At 44.7% G+C, this 5,721-nt stretch overlaps 1 long non-coding RNA gene across 1 annotated transcript in view; it reads right to left on the bottom strand.

Moving 5' to 3' along the window:
* Positions 1–3,819: 3,819 nt before the first annotated feature.
* Gm32023 overlaps positions 3,820–5,721 on the bottom strand; it is a 5,281-nt gene continuing 3,379 nt past the window's right edge. The window contains exons 3-4 of the long non-coding RNA XR_380518.1: positions 5,077–5,192; positions 3,820–4,479 (exon numbers count right to left, since the gene is read on the bottom strand). This is a non-coding gene — a long non-coding RNA (predicted gene, 32023). The remainder of the gene's footprint in view (positions 4,480–5,076; positions 5,193–5,721) is intronic.

Genomic DNA, 5,721 nt, shown 5'->3' with positions numbered 1-5,721 from the left:
AATCCTTTTACATTGTATGTAATGACTCATATCATTGAACCCAGCACTTTGGAGTCTGAAGTAGGAAGATTTCCAGAAGTCCCAGACCAGTTTGGTCCATGGAGTGAGATCCAAAGAAAAGAAAAGATGAGAAGAGGAGAGGAGAGGAGAGGAGAGGAGAGGAGAGGAGAGGAGAGGAGAGGAGAGGAGAGGAGAGAAGAGAAGAGAAGAGAAGAGAAGAGAAGAGAAGAGAAGAGAAGAGAAGAGAAGAGAAGAGAAGAGAAGAGAAGAGAAGAGAAGAGAAGAGAAGAGAAGAGAAGAGAAGAGAAAGGAAGAGAAGTAAGAGAAAGAAAAAAACTTAAAAATTATTTCACACTGTGCTGGCTGGTTTTGACACAAGCTGGAGTCATTAGAGAGGAAGAAGACTCAATTGAGGAAATGCCTCTATGAGATCCAGCTGTAAGGCATTTTCTCAATTAGTTGATGGGGAAGGCCCAGACTATTGTGGGTGGTGCCATCCCTGGACTGGTGGTCCTGGGTTCTACAAGAAAGCAAGCTGAGCAAGCCAGGAGGGACAAGCCAGTATGCAGCATCCCTCTGTGGCATCTGCATCAGTTCCTGCCTCCAGGTTCCTGTCTTGCATGAGTTTCTGTCCTGACTTTTTTTGGTGACTAACAACAATGTGGAAGTATAAGACAAATAAATTCTTTCCTTCCCAACTTGCATTGTGGTCATGGTATTTCATCACAGCAATAGAAACCCTGACACACACACACACACACACACACACACACACACACACACACACACACAATTTTTGCCATTCACTGTGAAATCACAGCACATATCTTCCATCTCTATTTTTTCCTGTCATATTAATTCTATATTTTCTTTCACATTTTGTCAGTTTAATTTGTTCAGAGTCATGAGAAGTCTGCTTTATTACAGGAGATTTGGGGAATTACAGATAGTATGTCTATTCAATACTTTGTCTCTTTTCTGAGCTCTGGTCAAAGCGAAAAGTGGAAAAATCAAATTAAAAAGGTGAAGGTCAGATATGGTAGCACAGCCCTTAGTTCCAGCACTGGAGAAGGTTGAGCTAGGAAGATTGAGTGTTTGAGACCAGCCTGAGCTACACAGACAATTCCAGGATAGCCTTAGCTACCTAAAAGACCCTGTCTCAAAACAATCACCCAGGAAAGCAAAAGAATTGTGTCTTGAGATCCCTCCCTCCCCATGGTGACTGCCCAGATAAGTAACTCTACCAAATAAAACCCCTGACAGTCACTGATAAAAGAGGCATTCATAGGGAGCACTTGTATATTTGGTTCTCAGGTTACCACCAATTTTATTATCAGGCTATTAATTAGTTAATTAGTCACTATACTGGTTCTGAGGTCACAGAACCCAACACCCAGCTAGGAAATCCCTTGTCAGAGATGAGGGTGGTTGAGGGCTTGGAAAACTGGTCCATGGGGAGTTTGGGATGGAGAAAGGAAGGATGGTCCAGGATCTGGAGCGGGGGTGGGGGTGGGGGCCAAAGTAAGAAGCCAACAATGCCTGTTGAGAGCCCCAAAGAGCATGGCCATCAAGCCGGTGGCCAAGAAGGCAGGAAGGGCAAAGCATGCCCCAGCCTGTTGTGAGGCATCTAGAGTTCACAGGGCCACTGGTTCTCCACCCCAATTAAAGGCTTTCTACTGCCTGACCCGCTCTTGTGGTTTCTCCAGACAGAAGTGGCTTTGTTATGGGGGAGCACGGGAGGCCCGGAAGCGGCTGTGAGTGTGTGGACTTCCTGGTTGCAGCCTTTCTCCTCTGAATGCCTCGCTGGGACCCCTCTGTCCTCCGCCTTTTATCTCCCCGTGTTTCATCTGGCTCTCACTGAGTATATTCTGTAATTCGCTTTGTCAACTGCTGCCCCCTACCCCCTGCCCTCCTCCCTGTCCAGGAACGGTCCTTTCTTGATCTCTCTCCTCTCTCTCTCTCTTCAATCCCCTTTTTTGTTCTGCCCAAAAAACATATTTTTAAACTAATGTTTTGAGCTTTCGAGTTTATCAGAGCTCAAAAGTCAAATGGCCTACAATGCTGAGGGCTAAAAAGAATCGTTCCAGCCCCGCCTTCCTCCCACCCAGACATCACCGTTTCATCTCACAGGGGAATTTTTTCCCCTCTAATTCGCCCTAAAACCCTACATGATTTAAATAGTACAGGATTACCTCTCCATTCATCCATTTTAGACATTACATATGGACTAGCCTCTTAAAACTTTTGAATTAACACATGACCATTGAAGATATATAAAACGATCTTTCAGTATGTGAACATAGCATAGCATGCTGCAATGAAATCCATGTAGCAACATGCCCATCACCTTAAATATTTATCTTTTCTCCACACTGGGAATCATTCCAAGTCCTCTTTCTAGCTATTTTGGAAAATACACAAAAGTCATCCTGCTGTACTATGTGAAATGCTAAAATCTGTTCCTCTTTTCTAACTATAGGCATGAACCCCCAAACCAGAGACACTTGACCCAACCTGCTAAGCTTCCAGGTCTACATCTATACAATTGATGGGCATCTCTGATGTCACATGCCTGAGACCTCCGGGGACTCATAACTCTGTGCCTGACTTACTTCACTCAATGGCCTAGCTAGCTCATCTGCATCCGTAAGGCCCAGCAAAAAGTTGACCTGCTCAAATGCCCTTCACCAGTCAGCTCTTCACACCATAACATTGGAGTTGGCATGCTGTCCCTTGGGTGTTTTCTACTGTGCTAGGCCTAGTATGCAAATGAATTACCGTCTTGCTTAAACATTTTATTAATTTGAAAACATGAACTGCTTCATAGGTTTGTGGGCAAGGGCCATGCAGGCTTGCTTTCATCCTTGCAGTGGTGGGATACACACAGCCAAAGTCAATACTTTCTGGCTGAAGATTGAGAACCAAGTTTCTCTCTTTCAGAACTCTAGAAACCTACAGGTTCTATGGGAGTAAAAAACTAGCCAACTTCCAAGACCAAACTGAGGGGTTTTTTGTTTTGTTTTGTTTTTGGAGACAGGGTTTCTCTGTGCAGTCCTGGCTGTCCTGGAACTCACTCTGTAGACCAGGCTGGCCTCGAACTCAGAAATCCACCTGCTTCTGCCTCCCAAGTGCTGGGATTAAAGGAGTGCACCGCCACCGCCTGGATAAAACTGAGTCTTATACTTAACTGGTGCTGTATAATATTCCTGGTTTGGTTTATCATCCGGGATCTCATGGCTGTCACTCAGCCAGAACCTTCATTCAAAGCTTGCTGGATCGTATTTTACTCACCATTCCAAGAAATGCACTTGTCTTTCAGTTTGGGGTTATCAAACTCTAAAGAGGTGTTTTTATGATAAACCCAAGAGCGGGAGGAAAGGGGAAAGGGAATGTTTCACTTGGTCTCAAGACAAAAGCAGATGAAGCACAACAGCTTTATGATCCACTACGATAACAGAGGTCCAGCGGCTGCAGAGACAGCGCAGGAGTTTAGAGAGCTGGCTGCCTTTGAGGAAGACGCAAGTTCACAGCTGCCTGCAACTCCAACTACAGGGGATCCAGTGCCCTCTTCTGGCCTCCACATGTCACTGCACTCACGTAACACCACACAGCCATACACACACACACACACACACACACATACACACACACACACACACACACACACACATACACACACACACACACACACACACACACACACACATATATAGGCAAAAATAAAAATCAATCTTTAAGAAAACAACTGTATTAAATTATTATTTCTTTCACTCACTCAACAAGTCACAGTAGGCATGTTTGTTCTTCAAAGCCCTGACTGAGTGTGATGTCTTAGTGCGTGAGGGAGTTGGTCCGGGTTATCTAGCAAATGCGTGTTATAGTTCGGGTTTTTTGTTTCTTGTGGCTGATGTTTTGAGATGTGATCCATGGCTCTCTCTTCAGATCCGGATCCTCCTGCCTCCGCCTCCCAAGTGCTGAGAGTGTCAGCTATCACCACCACGACCACTTGCAAGTCCTCACTCGGGATGCTGGCTGAATGTGGAGATCGACTTCCTTTAGGTCTTAACTCGGGTGGAGTATGACATCTCTCTGGTCCAGGAAAGCTCCTATTTCTTTTAGGGTGTGTTTCTTGGGAACTTTACCAGAAAGCTTATGAAAAGAAAACCTGAGTTTCAGCAGAGGGATCTGTCTTCCTCTCCTTCAGCGCGCCCTGCCGCACAACGCACGGAGGAACGCTATTCCAGAGTTGTCTTTCCTTCTGGACTTCCTTGTAGTGCGTTGGAGTGCCTCAGATGGGCAACACTAGGACAAATTTCCAGCTAGGGAAGACCTGGTAGCTGCATTTTATCCAAACAAACAAATCAAAAGCAAGAGCATGGGTGTAGAAAGGGAGGCAGCTCCACTCAACTAAGAGCTACAGACTCTTGGTACTCGCGCACAGAGTGGTCGGAGCGCAAATTTTCATGTGAAGAACATCATCTGGAATCATGTACCAAAAAAAAAAAAAAAAATCTTGTATGCCTTTATGCTTCTTGTTCACATAAAACACACACACACACACAAAACAAAACAAAACAAAACAAAACAAAACAAAACAAACAACAACAACAAAAACCAAAACCAAAAGCCCTAAGCCATGTTTTTTTTCTGTCTACACCAGTGGTTCTCAACCTTCCTAATGCTGTGACCCTTTAATACAGTTCCTCGTGTTGTCCTAAACCCCCCACCACCATAAAATTATTTTCATTGCTACTTCACAGCTGTAATTTTGCTACTGTTAGGAATTATAATGTAAATATCTCTATTTTCCCATGGTCTTAGGTAACCCCTGTGAAAGAGTCGATCAGCCCCCAAAGGGTCATGACCCACAGGTTGAGAATCTCTGGTCTAGACCAAGCCCATGGCACAGACAACATGGCTGCTCTTCTGAGCCCCTCTCCCCAGCCCCTCCCTACCCCCCTCCCCGTGTAGTGTTTTATCACACACCTAATAATAAGCTACCCTAATGCTCCTGAATGATGTTCCTTTTTCACTGTAGTCACCAAGATCTGTCCATCGTGTCTATCTTCTACCTACCTCTGAGATGATCCGTGAGACTATACTTGTGATGCTCAATCCTCGTTATTAATTTGATGGGATTCAGGGTCACCATGGAAACACACTTCTCCTCGGTGTCTCCAGGAGAACGTTCCCTAGAGATTTAAAGAAAGAGCAAAGGTCCAGCCTGCCTGTGGGCAGCACCATCCTTTGAGCTGACTATAAAGGTGAAAGTGAGCTGAGCACTAGCATCCCTCTCTGCTTCCTCGATGCATGGCGATGAGCTGCCTGCCTCAAACTCCCTGGCACAGCTTCCCATTACGATGGACTCTACTCTCTGACTGTGAGCCAAAATGAGATGGTATATGCCTTTAGTCCCAGCACTTGGGAGGCAGAGGCAGGCAGGTCTCTGAGCCAGCGTGGTTAACACAGTGAGACCTGGGACATCTAGGGCTATATAGAAAGACCCTATCTCAATGAACAAACCAACCACCAACAACAAAACAATAAAGCAAGCAAACAAAAAAATAAAGAATAAAATAAAAAATATGGCCAGGTATTTTGTCACAGGAAAAAAAAGTAACTAACACAATACACTTTCTCTCTTTTTTGGTTTATTTTTTTAATTAAATTTTCTTCTCATACAAATGTTCTGATTACAGGATCCCCCTCCTCAACTCCTCC

This window comes from Mus musculus, chromosome 10 (genome assembly GCF_000001635.26).
Source record: "Mus musculus strain C57BL/6J chromosome 10, GRCm38.p6 C57BL/6J".
In the NCBI taxonomy this organism is placed as follows: Eukaryota; Metazoa; Chordata; class Mammalia; order Rodentia; family Muridae; genus Mus; species Mus musculus.
Note: the sequence above shows the minus strand (reverse complement) of the source record. Positions and strands in the feature narration are given on the sequence as shown.